A 14,075-nucleotide genomic window follows, 5' to 3' on the forward strand; every position below is an offset into this window, starting at 1 on the left:
GAATGTAATTAAGAAATTGCAGTCATCAGGAACAGTGGAAGCTAAAGCAAGATCTGGAAGACCAAGAAAAATATCAGACAGAACAGCTCGCAGGATTGTGAAAAAAAAACAATTCAAAATCCACAATTGACTGCACAATCCCTCCAGAAAGATCTGGCAGACACTGGAGTTGTGGTACACTATTCCACTATAAAGAGATACTTGTACAAATCTGGTCTTCATGGAAGAGTCATCAGAAGAAAACCTCTTCTACGTCCTCCCCACAAAAATCAGCATTTGAACTTTGCAAATGAACATATAGACAAGCCTGATGCATTTTGGAAACAAGTTCTGTGGACCGATGAGGTTAAAATCTAAATTTTTGGCCGGAATGAGCAAAGGTACGTTTGGAGAAGAAGGGGCACAGAATTTAATGAAAAGAACCTCTGTCCAACTGTTAAGCATGGGGGTGGATCAATCATGCTTTGGGGTTGTATTGCAGCCAGTGGCACAGGGAACATCTCACGAGTAGAAGGAAAAATGGATTCAATAAAATTTCAGCAAATTTTGGATGGTAACTTGAATGCCATCTGTGAAAAAGCTGAAGTTAGAGAGGATGGCTTCTACAAATGGATAATGATCCTAAACACACCTCGAAATCCACGGGGGATTACATCAAGATGCGTAAACTGAAGGTTTTGCCATGGCCTTCACAATCTCCTGACCTCAACATAATTCAAAATCTATGGATAGACCTTAAAAGAGCAGTGCGTGACAGACAGCCCAGAAATCTCAAAGAACTGGAAGACTTTTGTAAGGAAGAATGGACAAAGATACCTCAAACAAGAATTGAAAGACTCTTGGCTGGCTACGATACTTGCCAAAGGGGGCAGTACGAGATATTAACTCTGCAGGGTGCCCAAACTTTTGCAGACACCATTTTTTTGTTTTCTATATCTGTTATTTTGAAAGTGTAAATGATGGAAATAAAATCTAACTTTTGTTGACATATATTATAAGAATGTCTAATCTGTAATTTGATGCCTTTTGGAGATTTTTCCATCTTTCCTTGGCTTCTTTATGCACATTAATTTTTACCTGGGGTGCCTAAACTTTCGATCCCCACTGTAGCTTTGTATCAGTATTTACCAACGCTATTGGTCTATAATTTGAACACAAAGTTACATTCTTCCCTTTATTAGGTATAATTTGCAATGTATGCCTGAAATTATTCTTTCCTCGTCTCCCCTCCCTCTCCTAATCTATTCATATACCTAATATTTTTGGTATTAGTTGTTCCCTGAATTTTTTATAATATAGCACCATTTATCCATCCAGTCCCGGGCTCTTTCCTGTCACAGTACTCTTTATAGCTGCTCTGATTTCTTCTTGCGTTATTGGTTCCTCCAACTCTAACAGTTTTTCTGGTGCTATTTTAGGTAAATCCACTTCATTTTAAATATTCTTGTATTTTTTTTTCCTTCTGAGCTCTTCATCTTGTGGTTCTTTTTGCCTCACTGAATATAACGAACTGTAATAACTATTGGAAAATTTTAGCGAAATCTGCTGTCGTGTATATTGTTTCCCCTTTACTGTTTTTCATTTTCTCTATATAGTTTATAAATGTTTTTATTTTTTAGTAATCTTGCTAGGTATTTCCCTGGCTTGTTCCCCCATTGGTACCTATCTTTAGCCATTCTATTGTATACCCGTCTGGTCTCCTGTTCCATTAGATCTTTCAATTCATCTCTTTTCTTACTAAGGTCTGTTGTATCTCTGGGTCTATTTTTTATTTTTTTTTATGTACAGTATCTGCTCCAGTTCATATATTTCTTTTGAAAGCCTTTCCCTATTATTGGATCTTTCCTTCTTTTTTTTTTTAACTAATAGATATCAATAAGCCCCTTACATAGGCTTTATGTGTCTCCCAAATTGTGGCTTCTGATACTCCCGGGGACTCATTTAACAGGAAATATTGTTTTAATTCTTTTATTTTATGTATTACTTCTTTATCCTGTATCAGATCTTCATTTAACCTTCAATTGAAGGTTCAATGCATGGTCTGATATTGACGTTATTTCTATAGATGTTTTCTCTACAGAGTCTAACAATCTATGTTCGACCATTATATAATCTATCCTCGAGTACATTCTGTGCACAGGGGTGTAGAACGTATAGTCCCTTGCCCAGGGATGTTGGGCCCGCCATACATCTACCAGTTGGCATTGGTATAATTTCTTCTTCACTGCCCTTAATTGAGAGTTTCTAGTCCCCAATGCACTTGACGTACTATCGAACCCTGGATCCTTGCAAAAGTTCAAATCTCCTGCAATAATTAATTTACCCTTTTTGAAGTCCATTCGTTTCCCTAAAATTTCTGTCAAATACCCTTTCGGGTTTTTATTCTGGTTATATTTGTTTGCCAGTGTACACTCTGTCCCTTGCAAATTCCCTTTAAAACAAATAAATCGTCCCTCCGGGTCTACTTTTCTCTTGTCTAAAGTGAACTTTACCTCTTTTGAAAATCCTATTGGAACACCTTTTCATCTTTTAATGGGTAATTCGCCATAATACCATGTAGGATAGTATTTTGAATACAATTTAATGTTAGTATCCTGTGTCAAATGGGTCTCCTGTAGGAATATAATACTAGCAGCATACCATTTAACTTCTCTTAATACCTTGTACCTTTTTTCTGGGGTATTAAACCCTTTTACATTATATGTTAAAAATGTAATGTTGTCATTCTATCTTACCCTCTCCTTCTTCCCTTATTTCCCTCTCTCTTATAATTGCCATCCAATGATAAACTCAGATTTCTGGAAATCTCGAGAAAACCATGAAGAAGGAGCTTGTGCCTAAGGAGAGGGGGAGACAAGTGACAGGTGGCATTCCAAGTGCTAGGCATCCTAAGTTCTTTCCACCTATTCCCATTCCCACCACCCCCACATTTCTTTCCTCACCTTCCCCCCTTCCCTCCCTCCTCCCATCCCTTCCCTACCCACCCAATACCAATGATCTTTGATGTAGATATTTTGAGCGACTCCTGGTCCTCTAGCAGGTTCATATTATTCCTATTGGGATCTTCTTACCCCCCTGCTCTTCTTCTGGGGTGATGCTCTACATATTACGCTCCTAGGGCCCACTCCCCCTGCTTTTAGGGAGAGGGTACAGAGCCAGCAAGATTTACAGGTTTTCCATCCATTTCTTCTTACATTTATCCCTCCTATTCCTCTCTCTACCCCCACCCCCCTTCACGGTTTAGCAAAGTCCCTACACTCATTTTCTTCACTTTTTATTAGTCCAGTCCTCTTTTGAAACGTAAGTTTCAGTTTCTATTCCTACAGATAAGTCGCCACTGATCTTCTTCCCCTGTAGTTCCCTCTGCCCTGGGGGCTGTCCAATATCTAATATAAGAATGTCTAGCTTCTTACAGAGGACTGGCAATTCCTCTGGAAATTTCAGCTTTGCTGTACGTCCATCCTTCCAGCCTACTACACATGCAGAGAACCCCAAATTGTATCAAACATCATGGGTTTTCATCAGCTCCAAGAGGGGTTTCAGATTTCTCCTTCTCCTAATGTCTGTTGTGATAGATCTGGAAAAATCTGAAGATTTTCACCTTCATATTTTACTGGTGGCATCCCCTTCATATTTCCCCAAATTTGTGTTTTTTCTTCATACTTAATATGAAAACATATGAAAACGACTCTCTTGGGGTTTCTGCTGATATTCTGTTCCGTCTCTTAATCCTATGTACCCTTTCAATCTTAATCTGTTCTGTTTCTTCTCTTCCTATTAATGGGTTAAAATATTTTCTAATTTTCCTATTAGATCTTCTCCATATAGTTGTTCTGGTAGGCCACGGATTCTCAGATTTTTCATTCTGTTTAGATTATGTGGATCTTCCAGTTTGTATGGCTGCTCCCTTTGCTAAATTTTTAAGACTTTAATTTCTTCCTTTAGTTCATTTATTATTTGTGTTTGGCCGTCTGATCTCTTTTCCATGTCTTCTACTCTCGAAAGGGAAAGGATATGTGCCAAATCATTATGCATTGTTGCCATCTCAGTTTTTAAGGAGTTTTCCAATGCTGCAAGCATGGCCGCTATTTCTATTTTTGTTGGTAGTTGGGCGTTCATGCTTTGCTCTTCCTTCTGACTTATTTCTCAGTTATTTCCAGTTCTTGTTCCATCCTAGACTGATCAGAGAATTCATATTTATTGGTGTTCTGTTTTGCCCATTCTTTTCTTTTGCGTCAGTTTGTTTAATGTGATTCCTTGTTGTTTTTCTGCTGCCTATTTCTCTGAGCTTCCTTCTTGGGACATACAGTGCCTTGCAAAAGTATTTGGCCCCCTTGAACTTTGCAACCTTTTGCCACATTTCAGGCTTCAAACATAAAGATATAAAACTGTAATTTTTTGTGAAGAATCCACAAGTGGGACACAATCATGAAGTGGAACGAGATTTATTGGATATTTCAAACTTTGTTAACAAATAAAAAACTGAAAAATTGGGCGTGCAAAATTATTCAGCCCCCTTAAGTTAATACTTTGTAGCGCCACCTTTTGCTGCGATTACAGCTGTAAATCGCTTGGGGTATGTCTCTATCAGGTCTATCACATCGAGAGCCTGAAATGTTTGCCCATTCCTCCTTGCAAAACAACTCGAGCTCAGTGAGGTTGGATGGAGAGCGTTTGTGAACAGCAGTTTTCAGTTCTTTCCACAGATTCTCGATTGGATTCAGGTCTGGACTTTGACTTGGCCATTCTAACACCTGGATATGTTTATTTGTGAACCATTCCATTGTGGATTTTGCTTTTATGTTTTGGATCATTGTCTTGTTGGAAGACAAATCTCAGTCCCAGTCTCAGGTCTTTTGCAGACTCCAGAAGGTTTTCTTCCAGAATGGTCCTGTATTTGGCTCCATCCATCTTCCCATCAATTTTAACCATCTTCCCTGTCCCACCACACACAGCGGAGGTCCCCCCTAGGGACAAGCAGGGGTGAGCGAGTGGTTATAGGGCGAAGTTACCACTTCATTCTAGAATGGCTTCTCCCGAAGCTCCTAGCTCTGGCTCCTTCCTGGCGTTGTCTGCAGTCTCCCCCCCCCCCCCCTCCTTCGAAACCCCTGCTTTTAATGCATACGGTTAGACAGGACAATTCGGTTGGTTGGAAGGCTGGTCAGTAAGTTGAGCTTGGAATTTTTTTGGATTTGTTTTGCATGCGTTGCCCTTCCATGTGCTCCTTGCTGAAAAGGCCAGTTATATGTGAGTGCAGTGGCCATTTGTTTGTACTGCTGAAATATTGCTAAGGGGACATACTGGACACCTTTGCTGCCATTGTGCTATATCCTGGGTGTCGAGTACGCTCCTGTGCCTTTAAAGAGGGGTGGGCTCCCTCCAGGCTCACCTTCTTTCTGCCTATCTTTTATAATGCATGTGCTTCCACTGTGGAGGCTCTCAAATTTAGAGTTAGGACTACAGAAAATACTGGGGTGCCTTGACGAAGCTCTGTAGCTCAAGCATGCATTTGCAAATGTGTACAAACTAAACCCCTGTTTTTAACCCATAATGTTAGACAGGAAAATTTGGTTGGTTAGCAGTCTGGTTGGTAAGTTGAGCTTGGAATTTTTTTGGTTTTGTTTTTCATGTGTTCCCTTCCATGTGCTCCTTGCTGCAAAGGCCAGTGGCCAGTGATAGGTGTGGGCAGTGGCCATTTGTTTGTAAGGTGGAAAAGAGCCTTAGATTAGGGGACTTTGCGACAGCCCCTCCTCTTGCTGATTTCCCTCTCCTATTTAGTATAGTAAAAGTGGAAAAGTAGAGTAAGAACAGAAAATTAGCTCAATAAAACAACTATTTTTGGCTTTTTTATTTTTTCATTATTTTTTTTGGTAACTTTTTTTATTTTTACACTTTTTTTGTAACTGTAAAAAAATTGTTCCAGGCTAGGGTCTCTCAAAATGCAAAAGCCATCTAACATCTTTCGAGACCCTGTGTGAAAGTGTGCCCTGGACTGTGCCGTGCTGTACCCTATACTAATACTCTACTAGTTTGTGGCAGCGACGCAGAGACCAGGTTGGCCAGAACAGGAGGGACAAAAATAGCGGGTGTCACTCCTATATCTTCATTTTCTAAAGACATGACATCTTCTTTGGGTAGGGATACCAGGGAGGACATCCGGAAAATGCCTCTCATGCAGTCGGCTCACTGCATCTGGATTGTGAATTTGGGCCTCAGCACCTTCTGGATACAGAGGGGCTGTGATGATCTCTTCCTGGAATTTTAGGAAGGATCCACTTCTTCCTGACCCTCCCATGTTAAGGTTGTATTTGTGGACACAGAGGGGCTTCTCAACAACACCAGTCGCCATTGCAATTTGGGATGTCGTATCTGCGTGAATGGAGGACAGAACAAAAACATTCCGTGTGTCCCTCCACTTCACTGCAAGCAATTTATCACACTTCAAGCAGGCTCTCTCCCCTTGTCTAAGTTGGGAATCTACAAGCTGTTGGGGGAGAAGCCCTGGCGATTAGGTCGCACGGTGCCACATGCACCAATTCCAAAATCCAATTCCAAGGTGATTAAAAAGTAGCACGTGTATTAATTGTACACATTTAAATGGTACCCCTTTCCAAATAAGGGTGACCCAAGTCCCAAACAATCTTACCACTGTTCCCCATATAGTCTGGGCAGTTGGGGGGCTCCACAGTGCTATCTTTTCCCTCGTAAATCCAGAAACTACATGTATAGCCTGGTGTCCTGTCACAGAGCTTATACATCTTGACCTCATATCTGGCACGCTTGCTGGGGAGAAACTGTTTGAAAGCAAGGCAGCCAGAAAATTTAATCAGGGACTCATCAACCCAGACAGCTTGTTGGGGCATATAGAAGGCTGCAAACTTCTGGTTGAAGTGATTTACGAGGGGCCGAATTGTGTGGAGCCAGTCATATCCAGGGTCACCCTGAGGACGACAGAGTTCATTGTCACCGAATTGCATGAACCGCAAGATTTGCTCAGATCTAGTCCTGACCGTGGCAGCAGAGAACATGGGCATATGATGAATTGGGTCAGTGGACCAATATGATCGCAACTCGCTCTTTTTAGTAATGCCCATAAGGAGGGATAGGCCCAGAAAGGTTTTAAATGTGGAAACAGTAATACAAATTCCATGCAAATTCTCTGGCAAGAGCCAAATTTGGATTTGTGGCAATGAATTGTGCGGCATAAAATTGCTTTGGTCCACAACAGATCTGTACAGATCTTCCGTGAAAAAGTATGGGCGCTGCAGAAGTGGTGGGCTCCCAATCAGGATTTGCAAGCACATCAGAAAGGACACTATGGGCTCTACGTGCCTGTCGTCGAATAATTGGTGGCTGCAGGACACAACTTGTGCTAGCCACTGTACCAGCTTGAACTGCACTTATGGGACTCGTCACTTTACCAAGTGTTACTGCAGTGCTGGTTTGACTATGACCAGGATGTACTAGGCCGCTGGTTCTTGCCAGTTCACCAGGAGGTTGAGCGGCACTAGTACCGACACTCTGCTGCCTACGAGAACCCTGCAGTTGTTGCACCTTACCAACAGAAGAACGGGGTCGGGTGCGCTTGACATTAGCAGGGACCACTACTCCATCTTCAGAGCTATCTGTCAGGGTGCCCCTGCTCTCTACAGGTTTGAATACTGAGCCTGGTTCTGACAGTGAGGCTTCCCCATCGCTCTCATCTGTCATGCTCAGCATCATGTATGCCTCTTCACTAGTGTACCTCTGTTTGGACATTTTGGCCAATAAATTTATAGGTACCTAGTGTGATTCACAGGTAAAAAAGCACCTGGTTGTCAAAGACTGTTTGAACTGCTACCAAAAAATATAACTGCTAGTGCTAGCAGAGATCAGGCCTTACTCTGCTAATGCTGTGTATTGGAAGTGACAGTAATCTGCTAATTTCTGCACTTCTTGGGGGGAACGGAGGGGCTAAAGCAAGTGCTGGCAGGTGCTGATCCAGCTAACACTGCATTTTGGGAACACTATATTAAACTATTGCGGATGCAAATATAGTTCTTATCATATCAAAGATATTGATCCGTTCAGATACTATACTGGTAATGGAGGTGTTTAGTGTGTGTGTGTCACTGGCAATCAAAGGGTTAAAATGTATTACTAAATATGCGGCGGGCAATCTGACGCAATCCTGCATTGACGCTAACTAACGTTAACACTAACTGATGTCACCTGTGACACTAATACAGTGATCAGAAAAAAAATCTGTACACTATAATAGTTACACTGTGGCAGGGCAATAAGGAGGTTAACTGGGGGTGATCAGGGGGTTAAATCTTTATTAGGGGATATATGGCGGGTACCCTAAACCTATCTGGGACTCCCTCTAACTACCACTAACTGTCTCTCACACTAACTGAAGTCACAAGTTAAACTAATACAGTGATCAGTAAATTGTATACTGTATATAGTGTACACTGTGACAGGGAGTGAAAGGGTTAACTGGGGGTGATCAGGGGCTTAAATGTGTGCCTATGTGTACTGGTGTCGGTGTAGTGCTTGTGTACCCACGGTAGATGTTCTCTCTTCTTACGCTGGAACCGAAAAGGGCTCCAGGAGAGAAGATTGTATCATTTCCTGTGCCTGTGTTTACATTACACAGGCACAGGACATTCTGAACCGAATCAGAACATCGCAGGGACAGCGGGCACACGCGCCCCCCTGGCCCTGCTCGCGATCGACGTACAGTTACGTCGGTTTGCGCAGCCGAGCCACCTTGCCACAGTAAATCTGCGGTGGCGGTCGGCAACAGGTTACAATGTATTTGTACTATTAAATACTTTATGGTTTGCTTAAATCTCTTTTCAATAAAAACTATTGGAAAAGGAATCAGAATACAAGTAGAAATAATTTGTTTAATATCTGTCCTGGCTTTACATTACAAAGGTAATCCGAGGACATGAGCTTGTCATGAAGTTGTACTTCACAGGTGGAATAAGGACAGTGTAAGTCTCAAACAATAGAAATTATTTTCTGAACTCATTATTGCAGCTTTCCAGTCTATGGATGTTCCTATTGTACTTTTAAATTCAGCAATAGACAGTTAAAGGTGTTCTTTGCAAACATATTGATTGAAAATAATATCTTGGAGGCTGCAGTGAGATAAAACAAGGTCTTGGTAGAAAAGCTATTTTTGATGTTACTTTCCTAATCACTGATTACATTGGTAGGGTTTCCTGTTGGTTGTAGTTCAGTACCTTTTCACGCTAGTATATCATTTGAAGCTAATCATAATAATCATTAGGCATTAGTGTCTACCAGAAAAATTCCTCATTTCCACAGAGTGTAATTCTAGTATCAAGGTATTGAGAGCTTAGAATTTTTTTTTATATTGGTATATATAACACAATGGTCATCTTATATAAAACCTAAAAATGATTAGTAATCATGCTTTCAATTGACTTTATAAGGACAAACTGTCTCTGAATACAGCTTTATGACTTTTTTTTATTTTATGCTCTAATTAACCTCATGTAATAGAACTGAAAAATGAGTAGGTGCTGAGATTCAAACAGCAAATATATAGTATATAAGCAAATATCTTTAAAGCCCTCAATGGATACCTAACTGAAACTCAGAGTAATTGTCAGCCTAAAGCTAACATAATTTTAAAGAGTGATACCCAATAAAATGTGCACGCGGTAAATGCAGCAATGCCTTTAGTTAACTAAAAAATCAATTTCCCATCATAAAAAAATAGTATTTTAAAAAATCACATACATTAAAGTGTATGGGAACCTTAAATTGAAACGTTTGGGACCATTGGGATACATTTAAAAGTTGGGTACCATTGAAAACTGCAGTTCTTTTACCGCAGTGTAAAGTAACTCTCTGTGGATCCCATGACTGTGTGGGCAGAGCAATGCACAGCTGCCTCAACTTCAAACCAAATCTGATAGGTTCATACTGGGAGAAGAACCCCCATATTCAGTAAGAGAATGAGCCAGTTTGGGGTGGGGGGGGGGGGGGGCTATGGACTTTGAAACTGTTTCATGTTACACCATAAATTTGGGTGTAACATAAAAACACGGTTAGAAATGTGCAGTTAGCTAAAGTAGATATAAACCCTAAATGCATGACATATAGTTTGCTAAAGTACTGTGTATCAAACAAATGTACATTTCCTTTTAACAGAAATCCATGAGACAGGGAAAATGCATGAAGGAGCACAACTGAGAAACAGGGAAAGAGCGCTGTCACCCTATAACCCTATAACAGAATGTACCCAAATAAGGAACTTCATTGCAGGATCACCAGGTATTTTAATGAAAGTTGCAGATTTACAAATACTATAAACTACTTTTGAAATGACCTTAACATGTATGTCAAGACAAAAAAAGCAAAACAAAAAAAAAAAAAACAATGCAGTACATTCATCCTGTAATTCATGCACGATTCCCTGTGATTTATACTTTTTAATGACCCTGCAAGTACAGAAAAATAACTAGTAATCTTTGAGGCTGACAACACAGCTTTATAACTCAAGGACTCCTACTCTCAAATCTCTACAACATAAATGCAAAATAGTCTATAATCTGTAATAAGAGCTAGGAGGACTAAAAAGCCTCTGAGATAACACAGACAGTGTGCAAAAGACACAGCACAGCTATAAATGTCTGACAAGATTAACATTTTTTTGTGCTTAACAAAAACAAAACACATCCAAAGGTATATTTAACATACCAAAAGGCAGCCAAAAACAGAGGTTTATGGTTACATACAACTTATAGCTTAGATAAGATTTTATTATTATTTTTTATTATTATACAGGATTTATATAGCGTCAACAGTTTACGCAGCCCTTAACAAAATGAAAGGCAGACAATAGTTACAATACAATTTGGTACAAGAGGAATTAGAGGGCCCTGCTCGTTAGAGCTTACAATTTAAGAGGGAGGGTCAATTGATACAAAAGGTAATAGTTGTGGGGGATGAGTTGATGGAGAAAGTGAAACAGTGTATTCGTTAGAAGCTGGATAGGCTTCTTTAAAGAGAACGGTTTTCAGGGATCTTCTAAAGATGGATAGATTAGGAGACAGTCAGACAGATTGGGGTAGGGAGTTCCAAAGGATGGGAGATGCTCTGAGGAAATCCTGGAGGCGAGCATGGGAGGAGGTGTTAAGGGAGCTAGGGAGGTCTTGGGAGGACCGAAGAGTGCGGCTTGGTTAATATTTTATGATCAGGTTAGTGATGTAGCTAGGGGCAGAGTTGTGAGTGGCTTTGTAAACTATTATTAGTACTTTGAATTTTATTCATAGGGTGAGTGGAAGCCAGTGGAGGGATTGGCAGGGAGGGATGGAGGACACTGAATGGTTGGTAAGGTGAATGAGTCTTGCAGCAGCATTTCTTATGGACTGAATGGGGGATAGTCTATGTAAAGGTAATCCAATGAGGAGGGAGTTGCAGTAGTCGATGCCAGAGATAACCAGGGAGTGAATTAGAAGCTTGATGATGTCATTGGTTAAAAAGGGGCATATTCTAGAGCTGTAGAGATGTTGCGGAGGTTAAGGTAGCATGATTCAGAGAGGGATTGGATATGGGCCTGAAAGGACAGTTCAGAGTCCAGGGTTACCCCTAGCACCCTGGCATGTGTGGAAGGACTGATAGTTGTGCCATTAATCTTGATAGGGAAGTCAGGGAAAGGGGCACGTGGGGGAGGAAATTTTATAAGCTCGGTTTTAGATAGATTCAGTTTGAGGAAGTGGTGTGACATCCAGGCTGATATGTCTGCTAGTAAATCAATGATGTGCGAGGATGCTGATGGGGTGAGCTGAGGGGTAGAGAGATAAATTTGGGTGACATCAGCATAGAAATGGTAGTGGAGGCCATGGGAGGCTATCGGCTGACCCAGAGAGGAGGTGTAGATCGAGAATAGAAGAGGTCCAAGGATTGAACCTTACGGGACCCTAATGGTAAGAGTAGTTGGAGAGGAGGACGTGGACTTGTAAGTGACACTGACGGTGCGGTGAGATAGGTAACATTCAAACCAACAAAGAGTGCAGCCACGGAGACCAAGCAAATTTAGTTTTCTGAGGAGGACAGGGTGGTTAACTGTATCAAAGGTAGCAGAGAGGTCCAAGAGCAAGAGTACAGAATAGTGACCGTTGGTTTTAGCTGTTAGTAAGTCATTTGTGAGTTTTAGGAGAGTAGTTTCTGTGGAGTGCTGCGGGCGAAATCCAGACTGAAGGGGATCAAGAAGATTATTCTCAATGAGGTGATCGCTCAGTTTGTTGTAGACTAGATATTCCAGGAGTTTGGAGCAAAAGGGAGTAAGGAGATGGGTCTTAGATTGTTAAGATTGGTGGGGTCTAGTGAGACCTTTTTTGGTATGGGAGTGACTAGTGCATTTTTAGAGGGTTGGGGAAGATGCCAGTAGAGAGGGAGAGGTTGTAGCAGTTGGGGCCTGATTCTCTGTGTTGTGAGGGGGGCCAAGGTATCCAGCGTGGATGACAGCGAACTGTTCTAGACAGAAGTGGCCAGGTTGGGGCAGGACAGGGATATAATTTTGTCCCAGAGACAATCTGTAGCAGAAAAAAAGAAATGAAAGGTTAAGATGGCGAAGGTTTCTACGGGTAATTGTGGAAGGCAAGGAGGATGAAGACAAGGAGAGAGTGAAACTAATAAGGTGGTAATCAGAGAGCGCAAAAGGAATGTTGGAGAGGTTGAGAGGAATGCATAGGTAGGAGAACATGAGGTCAAGGCAGTTGCCATCAGAGTGAGTGGAAGCGTTTGTCTATTGTTTTAGGTCAAAAGAGGCGGTTAGGCTCAGAAGTTTAGAAGTAGCGGGAGTGTTAAGATTAACAGGGATGTTGAAGTCACCAAGAATGATTGTGGGAATTTCAGAAGAGAGAAAGTAGGGTAGCCAGGCAGAGAAGTAGTCAAGGAAGCCTGATACCGGTCCAGGAGGTCTATAGATCACAGCAATTCTCAACGAAACTGGAGAAAATAGATGAATGCAGTCAGCTTTAAATGAGGAAAGGGATAGAAAGGGTGTCAAGGTATTACCTTGCCTTCCTGTTGGCAGCCATCTTCATTTGCAGACTGCTGTCTTTTATAAACTCTGTTTGCATCATCACTTGCCTGCTGCCTGGGCGTCGCTCAGTGAGGATGTTGCACACCTGACTATATATATATCATCTGTTGGCTTGCGGTCCTATGCCTTTGTGTTTGTGCTCCAAGGTGCATCACTGCTAGCAGTCTTCTGTTCTCCGTGCTCCTCTGTGAATGACCTGGCTTGGCTGCCGACTTTCCTGGCTCTCGATTCCGCATCGGCAGACGACCCGGCTTCGGCAGACTACCCGCCTCTAGACTCGACCCCGGGTTGGATGACTACTCGCTTCTAGACTCGACCCCAGCTTGGATGACTATCCACTTTGGACTTGGCCCCGACCATTCCTGATTTCGCTCCTCACTCTTGCTGTGCATTTATTGTTGTTGCTCTAATAAACTGCTTTATTTTACTTGCATCTTTGTGTGGTCTGGTTTCCTGGCACCCTGACAGAGGGGGGTGGATGAAGAACCTGAAAAGTGCTTTAAGGGGAAAGGAGGATTCCAACCCCACTTCCTTTCTGTCCAGTAGGCTTGGGAGAGCGAGTGCACAGGATGCCACCATGGGAGAGGGCAGCAGGAGAAGGAAAGTCCGATACTTGAAAAAATTCTCGTATGACAGAATAAAAATTTGGAAGTGATGTAATGTATTGTATTTCTGTACGAAAACTTTACTAATTAAACAAAAATCGTATGATCTGGTATTGTACGAAAAACATTTTCGTGCTTGTCCCATTGGATCATTTTGCACAACCTGTCCTTATTGGCTCTCGAAAGTTGTGTACTAACAATCCAATTATTGTTCGATCGATTTGAAAGCGGTATTTTTCGTACGAATTTCTGATCGTGTGTATGGGCCTAAAGAGAACCAAATAGTAATAAAATCCTGACTAGGGTTCAAACCCTTCCGACTCTACTAGAAAAATTTGCATTCATGATGACCGTATCCCCATTGGGTGGATTTTGCTCTTTTCTAGTTCTGTTTGACA

The sequence above is a fragment of the Pelophylax lessonae genome (assembly GCF_965119305.1).
Source record: "Pelophylax lessonae genome assembly, chromosome: 12".
NCBI classification, from domain to species: Eukaryota; Metazoa; Chordata; class Amphibia; order Anura; family Ranidae; genus Pelophylax; species Pelophylax lessonae.